Genomic DNA, 19,788 nt, shown 5'->3' on the forward strand with positions numbered 1-19,788 from the left:
GGTCAGAAACTCTTTTATTGAATTATTCACTTTATTCAGTAAAGATCAATTAACAAAATAAGTGGATTACTTTTTTCAAAGAATCATTATTTTATAAAATAGTCAGAACTAAGAAATTATCAACAAAATACACTACCTGACAAAAGTCTTGTCGCCTATTTTCGGAAAAACAGACAATTACTTGACTTCTAGTTGATCATGTGGTATCAGAAATGGCTTATATGAAAAGCAAAGGCCTCTTGATTATGCTTATTTTACAAAAATAAAATATCTTGATTTTTAATTATTTAATTAGGACAGTAAGGTCTGACTTTGCTTAGACAAACGTCTTGTCGCTTAACAGAAATAATGTCCAGTATAGAATATAAAGTCATGTTGCAGTGGACAAAATATATTGTGTATGACCAGGGCCGGTGCGTCCATAGAGGCGACCTAGGCGGCCGCCTAGCGCGGCAGTATAGAGAGGGCGGTGTCCGCGACACTTCCCTTCCCACCCGCTACCTTAGTTATGTCCGCGACACCTCCCTCACCACCCGTGTCCTCAGATATATTCACGCATAGGTGACAGAATAGAGAGGGCGGCGTCAGCGACACCTCCATCAGCACCCGCGTGTCCTCAGTTATATGCGCGCATAGGGCACTAGAATAAAGGTCAGCGACACCCGCGAGTCTTGAGTTATATCTGCGCAAAGGGGCGGCAGAATAGAGAGGGCAGCGTCTGCAACACCTCCCTCCCTCAGCAGCCGCGCGTGCTCAGTTATATCCGCGCATAGAATAGAGGTCCGCAACACCTCACTTCATTTTCATAACCGGTCACTTTTGTTTCCACATTGGGGTTGAGGGCGGCGTGATCGTCCTCTGCCAAGAGCGGCAGTTTAGCTTGCTCCGGCCCTGTGTATGACTCCCATGAGCTTGAGGACTGCATCCATACATCTCTGCAATGACTCAAATAACTTATTAGTAAAGACATCTAGAATGGCAAAGAAAGTGTTCTTGCAGGACTCCAAGAGTTCATCAAGATTCTTTGGATTCACATTCAAGGCCTCCTCCATCTTAACCAAGACATGCTCAATAATGTTCATATCTGGTGAATGGGCTGGCCAACTCGGGAGCACCTTTGAACTTCTTAGCTTTCAGGAACTTTGATGTGGAGGCTAAAGTATGAGAAGGAGCGCTATCCTGCTGAAGAATTTGCCCTCTCCTGTGGTTTGTGGTGTAATGGGCAGAACGTAACCCCAAACCATGATTCTTCCTTCATCAAACTTGACTGATTTCTGTGAGAATCTTGTATCCATGAGGGTTCCAGTAGGTCTTCTGCAGTATTTGTGATGATTGAGATGCAGTTCAACAGATGATTCATGAGAAATATCTACCTTCTGCCACTTTCCCAAATGATCAACTAGATGTCAAGTTATTATTTGTAGCTCTTACAACTGTGATCGACGACAGGTAGTGTTAGCACTTTATCTGAATAGTAACTTTGGATGATTGAGTGATTGTGAAATGATTATAGTACAGGTATTGTGAGGTAATTTAGTATGTAACCCATTGTATTGCTTTTGTTTGTATGTATGCCTTCTTGGTCCAAATCATACAGTGGCTGGGAAGTGCAAAACAACATTACAAAGTGTGAAACACTTTTACGAAGCTCAAGATAAATTTACATTTTGGAAAGTATTTTTACTTATGATAAGACAGAATTAAATAGGAGAAACTATTAAAACCTACTAAAACATTCTTGAGCTATTCTGAGAAAGTATCAGCGTGAGAGTATGTGGAAACTCTGAAACGCGAATACATGGAAACAAGTTAACACGAGTCTATGAAAACAAGTTAACACGAGTCCACAACCAAAGCGCAGCATATGTTGACTGATAAAAATATCCAAACCGACCTCAACATGTAGACCTGAATAGCTCAGTTAGATAGGTTTATTGATACTCGTGTTTAACTTTTTGACTTGCGTTTGAATCCCGTTGATGACATGTCATTTATTGTTATTTCTTTACATTAATTTTAGTTATATAATGTTCTGCCACACAAATATTCCAATCAATGAAGTTTACAATGACACTGACACAAAGTCATAAGAGTATTTTTTCGGTATGGGCATGTTTTGTTGCTGTGAAAATGTGACAAATCTGACAATCTGCAAAGGGTCACCAGTTAACAGGGACACCAGTTAAACCGTAACACAGACTTCATTCAGTTTACTTTTAAAAGTCCTCAACAGATGATCACACTGTGTAGTTTTGACATCATGTCCATGATTACAGCGTGTGAGTGGCCCTCGTTAAAATATTGAACACATTGATGGGTCACACTTTACAATAAGGTTCATTAGTTAATGTTAATTAATGCACTTACAGTACTAACTTGAACAAACAATGAACAATACATTTACTACTGTATTTGTTCATGTTAGTTAACGCTAGTTAATGAAAATACAGTTGTTCATTGTTAGTTCATGTTAACTCATGGTGCATTAACTAATGGTAACAACCATGGACTTGGATGTTAATAATGCATTAGTAAATATTCAATTATGATTAATAAATGCTGTACAAGTGTTGTTCATGATTAGTTCATGTTATTAAATACATTAACTAATGAAACTTATTGTAAAGTGTTACCCATTGATGCAGTATGCCTGGTGTTTAATTCTAGTCAGCCTCCTTTAGAAACTCCAAACACCGACCACACGTAAAGCAAAACCACATTAAGATGCTCATTTGTTTGCCACAAATCGGATAAAACAACCCTCGCCCGCAGTCCATGTTCGGTCACCTTAAACTGTATTTACACCATGTACTCCACAACACTAATTTAACAAGTTCAGCACCAATGACAACATTACTTTTCACCACATCACTTCCGGTGTGTGGTACATTCCCTTTCCGTAAAGAATCTGTCATTGTAAATTTGTTTGGAGAGTGTTAACAGTGTTTTGCATCTTGTTAATTATTTTTTTTTAATGTAAATTTGTTTTATCCTTGGTAAAATATTTTCTCTTATATAATTGTGGCTTATGATAGGTAAAAAAAAATCCAAAATGTAAATTTATCTCGAGCTTTGTAAAAGTGTTTTGCACTTCCCGGCCACCTTAAATGATGCCCAAATTATTTAACCTAATTAAGCCTTTAAATGTCAATTTAAGCTGAATACTAGTATCCTGAAAAATATCTAGTCAAATATTATGTTTGTCATCATGGTGAAGATAAAAGTAATCAGTTGTTAGAAATGAGTTATTCAAACTAATATGTTTAGAAATGTGTGAAAAAAAATTATTTCCATTAAACAGAAATTGGGTAAAAAAATACAAAACAATGACAATTTAACTGGAGGTTAAATAACACTTTATGTTAAACCTAAACAAATTAATTAACAATGTTGTTATCTGTTTACATTTTTAACTCAAAAACAACACAAGAAATTCTAAGATGTTTCTGCGATTTTGAACAAACGCTGACGCTAAAAAACCTTGTTCGGATTAAACGATATTAACCCAGATGATCTGTCGAAGAAAGCCTAGTGTTTGCTTTCCTAATTGACCCCATACACTCAGTCCAATTTGTTTTGGATAATGCCGGACGGCGCGTGTGTGAGGCGAGCATGTGGAAATGCACGGCCCCCTGATGTCTGGAGCCATCTGGCTGTGGCCGGTTCATCTCTCTCACAGCGCAGTAATTACAGACACCCGGCCCATCCGAGCATGACAAACCAACAGCGCTCGCTCTCTACCACTCCTCCAGCATCACTTCATCTCTTTCTTTTTTACTTTCTCCCCGTTCAGCTTCTCTCATGCTCCATGCGATAAATATTTATGGGATGAAATGCGTGCCGGCATCGTTTACAGCTCACTGACAATGAGTGGAGGAATTTGCGAGGATACAAGAGCAAAAGCATCACATAAGAGAGAAAGAGAGCCACCTGCTTCTCACACCCAATAGAGAAGAAACTGAGGCCAAACGCTTTTAAAATCCTCTTTATTATATACTCCAGGTTCAAAAATAATTGTGAAATTACTATTGTTTTTTTTTTAAGTGACCTTTTATACAGTGTGTAACACAGCTCTAAGTAAATGAAAATATCCAGCAGATGTTTAAATCTAAAAGTGCACCACGTTTAAAAATATAGATTTATATTATATTATGCATTATTTCTTTTATTACTCCTACATATTTTTCGTGAATCTTAGATAAACCTTATGCGAGAGAAAAAACATTCATCGTCAAGAATCAGGGCTCCTTGAGAACTCCATAAAAGACAGAAGAAACCTAAGGTGCTGTGAAGAACTAAGAACCTTATTAAGCGTAGAAAATTATGTAAGGATTACTTTTCTTGAGTCTTTTTATAGCAGGTTTTCACAGGGATTTTCATTCACTTTCTAACAATTCACACATTCTCACTTATTTCTGCTTTACAGTCAGTAAGTTCACTTCTTGAGTGTTAAGTCTGAGAATGAGCTGTTGAAGACTTCACAATGTGATGATTTTCTCAAAGATCTTGAAGACGGGTAAAGAATAATAAGGTGATTTCCTTTCCTGTGTTTTATTTTGAGAACTTGTTTAGATGTTTGTTAATTGTTAGAGTTTTAATCTGTTTTGAGGCGTTAGACAGACTTTAAAGGGGTGGTCCAGAGTGTTTTTAAGGCTTGGTTGTTTAAAAGATGCAAAGCAATGTGTGCTCATGTTTCATTTATAAAAAAATAAATAAATCACGTTATTTTTTCATATATCGAACTTTGATTGTATACAGCTACTCAGCTAACATGAAAATGACTGTCATATTTCCTAGTTTCTCTGAAAGGCCCGCCCTCAAGAGGCTCTGATTGGTCAGCTAACATAAAGTGCTGTGATTCGCGAATCAGCTCCACGTCACCAGGAAAAGCGTCACGCCACTACTAGCATGCGCTTTGCCTCGGCTGTGTAAATATTGTCAGTCAGAGTAGCTGTTAGCCGTATCAGTTTGAGCCTGAATCAGACAGAAAATGAAGAGGACACAGCTAAACCTCATTCCTGCTTTCTAAAATAAAACCTGACAAGTGTCTTTCACATATATTTAGAATAGGCATGTGTAAGTAATATAAAACATTTACATATCTTTGCAAATGTGTTACTTGAGATGTAGAACGCAGGGCTGCATAGAGAGACACTGCAGCTCTGCTGAAGATTGTACGTGTTTACAGCGCTTTGACTGATAAATATGAATTTGTAGCTAAAATGTTAGCGGTGCCAAACAGCATTTCTTGTTGTTTACATCCTTGTTTACAACATACCATTAATGCTAGAAACTATGCATGTAATAGATCAATTTTAGCAAATAAAAACACTTACAGGTTTTGGCTCACAATCCACAGCTTCTAAAATTATGGTTGGAGCTGCTCCTTCTTTGAGGAGTTTTTAGCCGAATCCAGCACTGAACTGAGAGAGATTCTGGAAGCTGTCGTTTGTCAAATGCTAGCTATATCTTTTTATAACTCTCTGGAAAATAATTTAAATTAAATTGTAATCACTTCTCTCTTTGTGTCGTGTCATTAGAAAGCCCAAATACAGAAACTGAACAAGCTCAGTGGAAAAGCAGTGTTTGGGACGGCATTTTAGCTTTTTCTGCTGTAACATTACAGAGCCTCTAGCCACGCCCCTTTGTGCTTGGTGTGTAAGCAGGGTGTATGCATGTAACCTAAAGGATTTATGATCTCATTAACCCCAAACTTCATTCGCTGTAGGCTTTGCTAAGCTAACTCTGTAAAAGCCAATGTCTCCATTTGCATTGAATTTTGAGCGTCTTACATTTAGAGATGTTATTTATGTTCACACAGCTACATTACACATCAACTACAGTTTAAAATATATGATATCGTAGTAGACCACCTCTTTAACAAAATGCAAAGATATATAAATGTGTATAATATAATTTTATTATACCAAAAATAAAATAAAGTTAATCATTTAGGTTAATATGCAAGTAAGGGTAACTAGGCAAGTCATTGTATAACTTTATTGTATAACATTGTATAAGTCATTGTATAACTAACATTGTATATATATATATTTAAAACTGCTTTTATTCTAGCCAAAATAAAAAATAAAACTTTTTCTAGAATAATAAATATAACAGGAGGTACTGTCAAAAATTCATAGTTCTTTTAAACATCATTTTGGAAATATTTTAAGGAAAATAGGTGATGTATATAAAAAAAACACTGAAAGCGACGAAGAAAATAAAAAAGTAAAGGTTTTACCGCTTAACCCTATAAACCTTGCTGTATTATAAATAAATAAAAACTCTGTAAATTATCAAGACTAAAAAACAACAACAACAACTGAACATTAACTCTTTCAAATAAGAAAAATCATGCCAAATATGTATTTATCAAATCGTCACCTCAGAATTATAAGGTTCTAATTCTTCTTATTAAATGACAACTTATTTACATTATAGGATGTTTTTTTTATAAGTTTTTCACATTTTAATACTTTTTGTTTAAAAAAACAAACAAATATTACACACATACTGTTTGCTATGGAATGCAAAAACTTTGATAGTCAATAACTCAAAATTATTTAAAGAAGTGATTTAAAGAAGCAAATAGTTCTGTGCATAATGAAGTGGATTTACATTCGTGGCTACTGTATATAAATACCAAGTGCACCAAATCACCATCTTCACCTAGTTTGAGTAGCTTTTTCTTCTGTATTCTCACTATGAAACATATGGGTCATTAAAGCATGTAGTATAATAATAAAACACTCTTTTCTGGTACGTTTTAATCCAGGTTAAAACGTTTAAGTGAAATCAAACATTTCAGCAGGAGCGGGTTAAACTGTGAGGTTTCTGAGGTTAAACACTAAGGTTTAGCGATCGATTCAGAACACACTGTAGTTTTTTACCTCTACATTATGTGGCATTTACTTGAATTTGCTTTAAATTTAGCAAGAGCAGAATCACTAAATCCTTAAGGGACTGATTTGAGCATTTTCCAGCAGTTCTGCGCACATTGAGGACTAATGGTGACCAACATGTTCTCAGATGGGATGCGCAGGACTCTTCAGTGATTTTGTCTGGAATCACAGAGAGCCGAGTCGGTCTCGAGGGTTTGGTAAAATAAGCACACGTTCTCTTTATACTGGAAAAAAACACTGCACATCAGCAGCCCTGACCGAGCAGACAGTCACAGCCTCACATGTCAAACTAATTGAGCTGGTTTACTGAGACTGAGCATTGTTGGGGGGACTATAGCTACAGCTAAATGCCTAGAGCAGAAAGAGCCCTGAATATAGTAAAAAAGTAAAGATATATATTAGAATATTAATGGGTAAGTGCTATAAGTATATGTAAAATATGTTTTACATAATAAATGTCTTGTGTTGTTTTGTAATATATACAGTACTGTGCAAAAGTCCCACTATACCAGTTTTGTTGGCTTATATAATAATATTTGCTTATATATAATCAATCAGTCTCTTTACTAAAAACAAAAAGAAAATATAGGAAATATGTTGAAAAGAAAAACAACAGCACAACATTTTCTCCTCAAGCAAATGTTTAATGTGTCTTCCCTTGGCACCAGGCACAGCTTGAACTGCTTTGTTCTAATTGTCCTGACATTTTCTGAAATAGTGTGCTGTGTAATGTCAGGCTTCTTTTAGCACTTTCCAGAGTTCTTCTTTAGGTTGATAGTCTCTTATCTTTCTTTTTCTGTCCAGATGATCTCATACAGCCTCTATAATATTTAGGTTAGGACCCCGTGGAGGCCATTTCATGACTGTCTGTGTTTCACCAGCTGTTTTCTTTCTTCAAACAGGATTACACTGCAAATAGCAGATCATTATCATGCTGAAAATGAAAACCATTACCACTGAAGTCCTTTACAGTAAGAATGGCATAATGGATTAAAACCTGTCTGTACTTTTTATCATTCGCAAGTCCATCAATTCAGACAGTATTGCTTACAACACTGGTAGAAATGCAGCTCAAACCAGCCAACAGCCTCTCTCCAACATTGTCTCTTACAGTTAAACTAAAATAATTAAAACTCTACCCTAACTCTCCTATCCTAACAAACCATACATCAACTGAAAGATAGCTTATTCACCCTGCATAAAATCTCAATTAATAAAATGACAAAAATATACACTTATGACTGGTTTTGAGGTAAAGGGTGTCATAAAGTACATCATACCATCAGTAAAAAATGATTTAATGTTGGTCTAAAGCATTTGCACATTACTGCACACACAATCACCGGCCACTTTATTAGGTACACCTTACTAGTGCCAGGTTGGATCCCCTTTTCCCTGCCAAACTGACATTTAAGTACAGTGGTTTCATTGTCATGTTCAAGAAACCAGTCTGAGATGATTCGTGCTTTATGACATGGCTCGTTATCCTGCTGGAAGTCAGAAGATGGGTACACTGTGGTCATATACAGGGATGAACATGGTCAGCAACAATACTCAGGTAGGCTGTGGCATTGACACAATGCTCAATTAGTATTAATGGGCCCAAAATGTGCCAAGAAAATATCCCCCACACCATTACACCACCACCAACAGCCTAAACCATTGATACAAGGCAGGATGGATCCATGCTGTTATGTTGTTGTCGCCAAATTCTGACCCTACCATCTGAATGTGGCAGCAGAAATCGAGACTCATAAGACTAGGCAACGCTTTTCCAATCTTTTATTGTCCAATATTGGTGAGCCTGTGCGAATTGTAGCCTCAGTTTCCTGTTCTTAGCTGACAGGAGTGGCACCCGGTGTGGTCTTCTGCTGCTGTTGCTCATCCGCCTCAAGGCTGGACGTGTTGTGTGTTCAGAGATGCTCTTCTGCAGACCTCAATAGTAACGAGTGGTTATTTAAGTTACTTTTGTCTCTATCTGCTCAAACCAGTCTAGCCATTCTCCTCTGATCAGCAACAAGGCATTTGCACTTACAGAACTGCTATTCACTGAATATTTCCTCTGTAAAGCCTAGAGATGGTTGTACATGAAAATCCCAGTAGATAAGCAGTTTCTGAAATACTCAGACCAGCCCGTCTGGCACCAACAACCATGCCACGATCTAAGACACTTAAATCATCTTTTCTCCCCATTCTATGCTCGGTTTGAACTCAGTTTGACCATGTCTACCCGACTACATGCATTGAGTTGCTGCCATGTGATTTGCTGATTAGAAATTTGCGTTAACGAGCAGTTGGACAGGTGTACCTAATAAAGTGGCCAGTGAATGTATACAGTGCTCGGCATTAATGAGTACACCCCAGTTGAAAGTGAATACTTTTACCCATTTGTCTGTGAATATAGTCAATAATTGTTTGTGCATTTAAAGAAAACAGCTTTATTAAACGCATATATCATTTTAAATATTTAAATAAGATATATTTATTTAATATTTATTTTAAAAAAATAAATAAGAGTTTGGTCGCCTAACATCTTTAGGAGTAGAAAGATAATACATTTAAATTCTAATAAGCTATTCAAAAGAAATCAACAAAACTATTTTAGTATCTTGTTTAAATTTGAATGACGTTTAAATATTTGAATTGTATTTTTTTCTATACATCTTGTTGTTTAGTGATCTTAAAGTAGTCAATAAAATGTCAAAAAAATATTGTAATGTGCACTTAAGCTAATTCTAACAACAAAGCAACACAACTGGTCTTGCAGCACTTTTGCCAATTCCAAGATTATACTGAAAGTTGGAACCAAATAACAGAAACCAAATGAACAAACCCACTCTTGTTTTGTTGTCCGCTGAGTTCACCTGCTGTAAGAACATATACTATTAAGTTGATTTTAACCCACTATATTATTCATTGCAATATGCTAGGGGTGCACTGCTGGAGTTAAGTTTATAGAGGTTACAGTCGCTCACTTTCTCTCTCGCTCTAGCTTTTCCAGCCCTTGTTAAAATCTAACCATTACTAACGAATGCTGAGCTGCTCGGCGAGATGAAAGACAACTCCAGCAAAGTCTCAGCGTTCCTCCTATTGAAGGCCAGTCGCCCACAGCAGCTCCTTCAATGCCCTTAAAGGCAACATCTCATGAAAATATGACTTGTTCTATATTTAAGTACTGTAATCTGGTACAACCCAGAAAACGTGAAAAAGTACAACCCAGATCTTAAACTTTTTTAGCAAGCATGTGGAGAAACAATCCTCATTCTTTTTCCCCTCATTTAGTCCCTTATTAATCAGCCGTCGATACAGCTGAATGAACCGGCTTATCCAGCATATGTTTAACGCACCAGATGGCCTTCCAGCTGCAACCCAGTACTGGGAAAGAACCACACACACTCAGTCAGGCACATACACTACGGACAATTTAGTTCATCCAATTCACCTATAGCGCATGTCTTTGGACTGTGGGGGAAACCAGAGCGCCTGGAGGAAACCCACGCCAACACGGAGAAAACATTCAGACTCCACACAGAAATGCCAACTGGTCCAGAAACAATCCACTCAGATCTTAATATTTAAATTTACTTCTATTATAATTAGTGAAATGCCTCGTTACTTTAGCAGCTGTAGATTTAGGCTATGTCTACATCAATCCAGATACATATGAAAATGGCATTTTTGTGTAAAAATTATCTACTGTATGTCCATGCCATAATTTCAATTATTTCCGTCATCCACACTAAAATGACTGAAAATGCTATTACTTATGTACAACACATGCGCACAGATGTAAGGCGTTTTTACCAGCATTTGTCACCGTACCTTGCGTTCTTGCTACCTTCCTCTATTTAGTGTTACAGATCACCTTTCTCACCTGCTTTTATTTGCAGTCACAGGAACACCAGTCATTTCGGCTAATTCTTTCCACCTGTTTCTCATTCCCTTTTTCCCCATTTATAGCACGTCATTTCCCTTCATGTTTGTCAGTATGTTGTTGCTTATGTGTCTGTGTGAAGCATTCTGTTACTCACCCTGTATCTGTGTCCAGGACTTCCAGTGAGCGAGCGTCCCATTATAGTGGAGTTTTTTCCTTGATGCTTCCCCAGCGTTTACCCAACTGGGCTACCTTTGTTTCGTTGCTTTTCCTGAGACCTTCTACTTGAATAAAGACTTTGTTTTCTCTGCATTTGAGTTCATCTCTTCTTTGCCCGTGACAGCATTATATCCGCCTGCTATTTATTTACTTTCCATCTCTTTGAAATGTAGCGGCAAAATGCCTCAACCGTGATCTGTTTCCACCACTAAACAATAGCTCCCAGTAAATGTTCTGTGTCTCGTGTACAAACTGACATTAATCTTTAATTATTAACTGCATTCAAAACAACTTTACAATAGGTGCGTCCCAAATCGCATACTTATGCATTATTCTACGATATTTTGTAGTATAAATAGTGTAAGTATTGAGTTGAGTGTGTAAGTGCTTAAGTACATAGTGCATAAGTGCACAGTGTGCCATTTAGGACACAGCTAATGTTGTCCACCATGATAGCTGAATTTGTCACATGACTAAAATGCATCATCGTTTTCGAAAGCCTCCATTTTTACAGTCCACACTGAAAACGACAGCATTTTTATAAAGGCAAGTTTCGTTTCCTAAAAACACTGGACCGAAGGCCAAAATGAGGCCAAAATAAAAACATAATAGTGTACTGCATCTAAAATCGAAAGCTTCCATACTACAGTATATAGTACGCTAAAAACAGTATGCAAGATGACCTACTACTTCCGGCGATATTTTTAAGTGCGCATCCAATAGATGCTACGCTATCCCATGATGCACCACAAGAGAATTCATGAATGGGAGTAAAGCGATGAAACTGATGCAAGTAGGTTGTGTGATCATTACAAAATTTAATATGTCTGAGTTCCATTCATCCTACTTACATTCATGCTATACAGAACATACTTTTCTAAGGGTCGAGTAGCACGTTTAAATTCAAATGCAGTACCTACTGAGTAGTAGGCGATTTGGGAAGCAGCCATAGGCCTTGAAGAAGAAATAAAATATAAAAATACAAATGGTCTGTTGTGGGATTTACAAAAATATATATATGAATCTCCTGACATCCACACTGCAAAAATGCTTTTCTTGCTTAGATTTTTTTTGTCTTGTTTCTAGTCTAAATATCTAAAATGTCTTATATCAAGAAGCATTTTTTAGACAAGCAAATCATGAGAAATAATATGCCAATATTAGGTCAGTTTTTCCTTAAAACTAGCAAAATAATCTGCCAATGGGGTAAGCAAATTAATCTTGTTTTTTCTTTTGACGTAAGATTATTTTGCTTACCCCATTGGCAGATTATTTTGCTAGTTTTAAGGAAAAACTGACTTAATATTGGTATAATATTTCTCAAAACAAGGCAATATGATTTGCTTGTCTAAAAAATGCTTCTTGATTTAGGAATTTTTAGATATTTGGACTAGAAACAGGACAAAAAATCTAAGTAAGAAAAGCTTTTTTTGCAGCGCAAGTGTTTTCTACAGGTGGTTTGTCAATCCCACTCACTTGTGTGAAGCACACTCAGAATTGCACAATTTTTGACAGTGATGGATTTAGGCATAGGCAATGTGTGCGATTGCCCAGGGCGGCATCTTGCTAGAAAACATATGTACCATCCCCCCCCTTTCGTCACTTCGGCCGAAGACAACCCCAACCCTGACACCCCCTACTCTCTCTTAATGTTTTGGTTGAGATTACATCAAACATCAAATAAAAATGTACATTTCAAAGCACTAGGCTAAACCTGTAAAAGCACCACACTCTTCTGGAATGGAGCAGCCCATTTGCATTTTAAAGGACACATACAAAAAATGTTATTGCTCACATCCAAAATGGGGGCACATTTCACAAGCTATAATTAATGATCAGGTGGTATTATGAGCTGGAACTACACAGACACATTCTGAAGACACAAGAGGTAAATTATTTATGTTATGAAAGAAGCATAATATGTCCTTATTACCAAATATCAAACATTACGCTCATCCGGCAGTGAAGCACTTCAATAATGAGCTACATATTTACACTTGTTTTCCCAGAACTCAACAGTTCACTTATACACATGTTTTGTGCTCTTATCGCTATTGTCATATGTAAAAGGATTTGCACTCTTTACCTGACAGGATTAAGGATTATGCTACATTAACATGTATCTGTGTATATGTGCGTGCTGATAGTGGGGTTTCCTTTATATGAAACACCTTCACTTTGGTTATACAATTCAAAAGGAGGCGGCTTAACATGCTGGGGTCAAATGGATGCAAACATGATTTTCCTATCAACACACAAACAGACTACAGTGAAAGATGCTTTTTTTCATATAATACACAGTGCACTGATTTCTGCATTCGGTAGCATTCAAAGAAAGCTTTTAGATACAAGTTAAATTCTATTTGTGACAAATCCATGTTTTTTCATGTCTCCCTCAGCTATAAATGAAAAAATAAACACTGGTGTGTAAAAATGTACATTCACTCGAAAAAGTGAATATATAGTTAATAATACAGGAAACAGCTAAATTGAATTGTATTAGCCATGTGCCGACAGTATTTTTTTCTAGATTATGCTTTATCTAACTGACTGTAAATATTTTAAGCATATATTGTATATTTAATTGTTATTTAATCAGTAAATATAAAATATTTCATATACACTCACCGGCCACTTTATTAGGTACACCTTACTAGTACCGGGTTGGACCTCCTTTTGCCTACAGAACTGCCTTAATCCCTCAAGCCATAGATTCAACAAGGTCTGGAAATATTCCTCATAGATTTTGGTGCATATTGACATGATGGAATCACGCAGTTGCTGCAGATTTGTCCATTCCACCCCACTCCAAATGTGCTCTATTGCCTTGAGTTCTGGTGACTGTGGAGGCCATTTGATTACAGTGAACTCATTGTCATGTTCAAGAAACCAGTCTGAGATGATTCAGGCTTTATTACATGGCGTATTATCTTGCTGTAAGTAGCTATCAGGAGATGGGTACACTGTGGTCATAAAGGGATGGACATGGCCAGCAACAATACTCAGGTAGGCTGTGGCATTGACAAAATGTTCAATTGGTACTAATGGGCACAAAGTGTGCCAAGAAAATCCCCCAGGCCAATACACCACCAGGAGCAGCCTGAACCATTAATACACTCAAAAATGTATACTTTTTTGCTATTTCAAACTACTTATTTAAAATGAGCTGAAATAACACAATTCTTGAGATTTCATTAGGACCACTTAATTTTTTTTAAGTGCAGTTTACAGAAATTTATTAATTTAAGTTAACTTAATCGATTTGTGTTGGGACAACATTTTTTTTACAGTGTACAAAGCAGGATGGATCCATGCTTTCAAGTTGTTGATGCCAAATTCTGACCCTACCATCTGAATGTTGCTGCGGAAATCGAGACTCATCAGACCAGGCAACATTTATCCAATCTTCTATTGTCCAATTTTGGTGAGCCTGTGAGAATTGTAGCCTCAGTTTCCTGTTTTTAGCTGACAGGTGTGGCACCCGGTGTGGTCTTCTGCAGCTGTAGCCGATCTTAACACCAGCTGTTGACCTCTCCCACCTGCAGCTTCTCCCCGATGGACGTCTAGCACTCTCCAGCCTCCAGCGCCTAGACTGCAGCTCTGCACAAGAAGTTTGGCTGTAGTAGAAATGGTGGTGCCCAACTGAGCATGGTTTCTCTCGAATTTTTTTATCCTTCACTTTCGCCAATTGGTGAGGTTTTTTCTTTGCTGCTTGTGCCACTGGTTTGCATGGTTCAAGACTTGTGGAGCTGCGCATCGATGGATTAGGTCTTCAGTGTTTGAACTCTCAGCAGTGAAAATTAAACCCCACTGAACTGAACTAAACTGAACTTCAATTCTAAAAACTGTATTGACACTGTTTCAATTATAATGTAATCTTCTATGTGAAGCTGCTTTGACACAATCTACATTGTAAAAGCGGTATAGAAATAAAGATGAATTTAATTGAATCCGCCTCAAGGTTTGACGTGTTGTGTGTTCAGAGAAGCTCTTCTGCATACCTCGGTTGTAACGAGTGGTTATTTTAGTTACTGTTGCCTTTCTATCAGTTGGAACCAGTCCGGCCATTCTCCTCTGACATCAACAAGGAATTTGCGCCCACAGAACTGCTATTCACTGCATATTCTCTGTAAACCCTAGATATGGTTGTGCATGAAAATACCGGCACCAACAACCATGCCACATTTAAAGTCACTTAAAACCCCTTTCTTCCCCATTCTGATGCTCTGTTTGAACTGCAGCAGATCGTCTTGATCATGTCTACATGCCTAAATGCATTGAGTTGCTGCCATGTGATTGGCTGATTAGAAATTTGCTTTAACAAGCCGTTGGACAGGTATACCTAATAAAATGGCCAGTGAGTAATATATATATAAAATGAAATTTTAATCATTTTTATATGTAATAATATTTTATTTATAATTTTGTTTTACAATGTATTAGTCCAGTGCCATCGTTTTTTTTTTTTACTTGTTATATTCTTATTGACTTCCCAGTGATGGGTTGCAGCTAGAAGGGCATCTATCATATACTGGATGAGTTGGCAGTTCATTCCCCTGTGGTGACCCCTAGATTATTAAAGGGACTGGCATGCTGGGGACTGGCAAGAGGGGAGTTTGGCTCGGGTAGAACTCGAGAACCCCCCCCCCCCCCTTCCTGCTGCGTAAGAATTGCTAAGGTGATGTGTTGCAGACAGAATTGAATTTGGTGCTAATTTGGTTTAGTCAATTTACTTAGTCTCATGTTTTTGGGAGTGTGGGAGGAAACCGGAGGACCCGGGGAAAACCCACTCAAGCACGGGGAGAACATGAACTCCGCACGAAAATGCTGACCGGTTGGGTGGATACCCAAGTCGGAGGCATTTTTTGCTGTGAGGCCAAAGTGCTAGCCACTGGGCCGCCGTGCTGCCCTGTAGAAAAGAGGAGGAGAAGGGGTGGAAGGGGGGATTCTTCAAAACGAAGATGACTAAAGGTAGGGCGTTTGGTTATTTATACTGGGTTAGGAATAGCCTGATTGGTGGTTCGTTCATTAGCTTGACTCAGGGCAAGCCGTGTCAATCATAAGCATGTGATCCTCTTGAAATTAGTTTATGAATAAACTTCACTTCATTTAAAAAAGCTTTTTTTATTTATTGCAAATAAAATTTGCATTTATTTATTTAGCAGACACTTTTCTAGTTTAGAATTTTAGTATAGACAACAACTCACATGGTTTTATTAAATAAAGTTTTTGCCTGTAACCAAAATCTCAAGGACAAAGCTGTGAGTCAAACGAAGGTGACTTTCTTTAACAATCAACACAATGACATGAACATAAACGAGCTGCGGTTTAGAAGCTGCAGAAGCACTGTTCTCCCTCTGTCCTGCTGTTGCTCATGCAGTGAACCTCCTCCTTCAACCCTCTTCAGGTACCCAGCAGAATGCCAATTTATTGTCTCTGTGCCACATTCAGATCGCGCAAATTCATTCTGCTTCCAATTAATTAGGAAGAAAGAATACTGGAGCGAAAAGCAACTCCTGAGCGCGGGATTAATTGAAGTCAGCCAGTGACACGCGGCATTCCTCAAAATAACTCCGGATGTCACATTCTGATGAGTAAAATAATTGGATGTAAGGAATTGAGGTAAACAAACGGGCGAACGGATAGCACAACATTTCCATGGGAACGACACGACAAAAGCAGGACGAGCTGCCAAAATAAAGTGTCGCGAAGCCGGTTTCCGCTCCAAGGCTTTTATGTCCGCCATCATCAAGCTAATTGCTGTATCTGTGAGCTAATGTTCCCATTCAGACGGCCCTGTAATAGCCCTTCACTGCTGTGGCAGGCCGGAAAAGAGCGATTTGCTAAGACATCATTAGAGACAGAAAGATACTTCATGATCTTTGTCTTCTTCATACCTTCAAGGCCGCTTTGTTTGCTCTTTTATGCTGATGTTTGTGTTTGCTTGCATTTGAAGGGAAGTCTCTTACACTATTTCATACTGGTTCAGTTAATGTGCAAACCAGCAACACTACAATCAATGTGTGTATTGTATTTAAAGGGCTTATGAAATCAGTTTAATATTTTTTATTGTTTATATTTTTATGTATGGATATTGTGATAGGGGGCGCAACAGTGGTGCAGTGGGTAGCAAGAAGGTCGCAGGTTCAAGCCTCAGCTGGGTCAGCTGGCATTTCTGGGTGGAGTTTCTCCTTGTGTTTGCGCTAAATTTTTCTTGGTGTATGTGTGTGAATGAGACTGTATGGGTGTTTTCCAGTGATGGGTTGCAGCTGGAAGAGCATTCGCGGTGTAAAACGTGTTGGATAAGTTGGCAGTTCATTCCACTGTGGCGACACCTGATTAATAAAGGGACTAAGCAGAAAAAACTTAAATAAATGAATATGATAGGCTATAAGGATGAGTGATCACTATACAATTGTTGATAATAATTAATAAAGATAATTATCATGATAAATAAACATTTATCAAATTTAAGGTACAATACTTACAACAATTATTTTTTAATAAAAGTTGTAAAAAGTAAAAATGTTGGCAGCCTTAGATTATTTTAATAGTTTTTTTAGTATCTGAGAAACAGTGATATCATAGCATAAACATATAGAACATATTTAGAATTTAGGATGTTGCTTATTGACATGACATGCAGGTCGACAAATATTTATTCTGACACATAATTTATTCTACATTTTGGTCATCATTTACACAACAACTTTCGGGTGACTCAAACACTCTGAAAATATTTGAAAACAGGTTTCAAGGGTTTTCAAAATAATCCCATTTTAGTCTCCATGTTAACAACAAAAACAATGGGCTCTATTTTAATGATCTAGACACAAAGTCTAAAGCACATGGCGCAAAAGCATTAAGGGCTTGTCCAATCCAATTTTACCATTTTAATGATGGAAAAATATGCTCTGTGCCCTGGTGCATGGTCTAACAGGGTTGTGCTTATTCTCTTAATGAGTTATGGGTTTGTTTTGAGCATAACGTGCATTAAACCAATCAGAGTCTCATCTCTCATTCCCTTTAAGAGTCAGCTGCATCACACCATGGCACATTTGCAATTTACATGGTGGACTTTGTAAGTCTTCACTAGCGAGAAAACAAATAATCCGACCATCTGCAGTGCTAGGATAAAGAACGAGCCTCCTACATTCGGCCTCTTTTTACTTTTCTTTTACTCTTTACTCCTTTACTCTCGTGAATGGAAACGGTGGAAACTCCCTCAACTGAAGACATCCATTAGCATACATATTTAATTTCATTTGTTAGGCACAAAGAATTGTTTCAAAACTATTTCTAAATTCACTTCTAATTTCCAGCAAACTAATGAATGAACAAGAATAATGAAGTGTGGTGAAAAAACTAGTTATATCCAAACACACATCCAATTCTTTGCCCCATATGGTGATGCAGACATCTCCAAAACCCGATGGGTGGACAAATCTAAACTTGTTTTTATTTAAACAAATATTAATGTGCTTATAATTAATAATACTGCTAATAATAATATTATACAAATGCTAATTGTCATGAATAAACTGAAAAAAGCATTAGTAGCATCACTGACGCATAATAATCTATGGAACATATAACTTTTATTATGTTTGTATGCTTTGTATACAGTTTTTAATTTCTGATTTGCAGGTTAGGTGCAATTAAAGAATAAATTGAAATACAAAGTCAATGAAAAAGAGCAGAAGTGAACAAATACATTTTCCCCACCAGCAAATATGAATCTAAACAAAAGAGACCAACACCAAACATAAGCAGACACTTACAGTTAACACTATAACACCCTCACCAATGACTACTGTAAATGGCTAAGGAATATCCACAGGATAAATGTAAACACAGACAAAATTGGAGATCAAACAAGGACATGATGTTTTCAAATTATTGAAAAATGTTTGTGGGTGCAATATATGGATCACAAGTTCCGACAATTTACAGTTTGTGGTCATATATCTGTTAATATGTGATACAAGTATTCAAAGCTTGAGACAGATGGAAATATAACCAGATTGTGCTGCGATTCAATGAAGATCCCAGTGTAGCTGCCATTATTGCTCATTGTTTGTTTTTTTTTGACAGCCCATTGTTTTTACTTCTCACATGACTGAAAACTATCAATAGGTTACTGTAAGGGCTAGGTTAAGGGTTGAATTACTTGTAGACGTTCATAAAACACAATAGGTTGGACTTTATGTCATGTACAGGACATTAAATCAATCAATCAAAAGCCCCAGGACGTTGTACAGCACACTTTAAAGAGCCCCTATTATGGGCTTTTTGAAAATTACCTTCCATGTAGTGTGTAACACAGCTCTAAGTGAAGTGAAATATCCAGCTAAGGCTTAAATCTGAAAGTGGACAGTTTTTAAAACTATTGATTCATCTAAAAAAAATAAAATAAAAAGTCGACTCACAGTGGTTCGAATTAATCATCTTGATAACGAGCCTTTAACCGTTTCGGGCTACAAAAACATAAGCACTGCCCAATTGTTGCACACGCAAACCCGGAAAAATTGAAACCTGTGGCCCTGCCCACTGACACAGCAGCAAAGACAGATCCTGAAGTTATGAGCCATGAAGATGTTGTGCTTACTTGGATATTATTGGAAGTGTGAGGGAAAGGAGTGCTTCAGCAATCTACACGCTTACACTGGGCGATTCATTCGTTTGTTAAAGGAAGGATCAGAAAAGACTACTGATGTATTAGACTTTGAGAGGTCGACAGGACCTTTAGTACACAGCTCATGGATTAGTTTCTTCCTTCATTTTGTAATG

At 37.3% G+C, this 19,788-nt stretch overlaps 1 protein-coding gene across 3 annotated transcripts in view; it reads right to left on the minus strand.

The window, feature by feature from the left end:
• Positions 1-19,788, minus strand: part of ralylb (RALY RNA binding protein like b) — a 490,264-nt gene that overhangs the window by 310,018 nt on the left and 160,458 nt on the right. The window contains exon 6 of one of the 3 annotated variants that reach the window (XR_015525251.1): positions 13,895-14,598. The exons of the other annotated variants lie outside the window; for them this stretch is intronic. The gene's annotated coding sequence lies outside the window, so the exon portion shown is untranslated. Of the gene's footprint in view, positions 1-13,894; positions 14,599-19,788 lie in introns of those variants that run through there. 3 annotated transcript variants of the gene reach the window in all.

Source organism: Danio rerio, chromosome 24 (assembly GCF_052040795.2).
Source record: "Danio rerio strain M-AB ecotype USA chromosome 24, GRCz13ab, whole genome shotgun sequence".
Lineage (NCBI taxonomy): Eukaryota > Metazoa > Chordata > Actinopteri > Cypriniformes > Danionidae > Danio > Danio rerio.